General features: G+C 40.4%; 1 protein-coding gene across 12 annotated transcripts in view; it reads left to right on the plus strand.

The window, feature by feature from the left end:
• Positions 1-602, plus strand: part of NPNT (nephronectin) — a 98,256-nt gene that overhangs the window by 82,642 nt on the left and 15,012 nt on the right. The gene's annotated exons all lie outside the window — the stretch shown is intronic.

Here is a 602-nt window from a genome sequence, read left to right on the forward strand (position 1 = left end):
TTCCCTACATCAGTTTAGTTGAACTCCAATTTTGGCAGTCACTGAGTGCTTCCTCTGTTCTTTTAGGGGTAGGCATGTGTCAGGCTCCTCTGACTGCAATGAGAGAACCTAGCTGGAATGTTTGAATTAATTTTCAAGTTATGAACAAAAATAACATTTGCTCACGTTAAAGCAAACAGCTTGGCCTTTTGAATATGCAGCAGCATGGGTGAGGAAACTTGATGATTATGGATTGATTAAAACCGATATAAAGCTGGCTCAACTAATTTGCTTTTGAGGAGCAATCTATAGCTCATTTCCATCGTGGTTCTCTCACTTTTCATTCCACTTAACCATTGAGCTTTCCCCCTCAACTATAAATTTTTACATATAAAGCTTAGTTTGAGTATGTTTGACATCCAGGCCAAAAACCATTTGCTTTGTCACATCTGTCGTGGAAACACACGCAGCATACTTTTGGGTCAGGTCAGCAGAAGCTTTTATTTAAAAGAAACTACAGCTGTAGGGGGGATTCCAAAGTGACATGGATTTCCCAAGCACTTGGAAGGGGTCCCCCCCCAGAGCAAAATCAGGAGGCTTATATACTTTTTAACAGTTGCTTA

The sequence above is a fragment of the Alligator sinensis genome, unplaced genomic scaffold, assembly GCF_000455745.1.
Source record: "Alligator sinensis unplaced genomic scaffold, ASM45574v1 scaffold1092_1, whole genome shotgun sequence".
In the NCBI taxonomy this organism is placed as follows: Eukaryota; Metazoa; Chordata; order Crocodylia; family Alligatoridae; genus Alligator; species Alligator sinensis.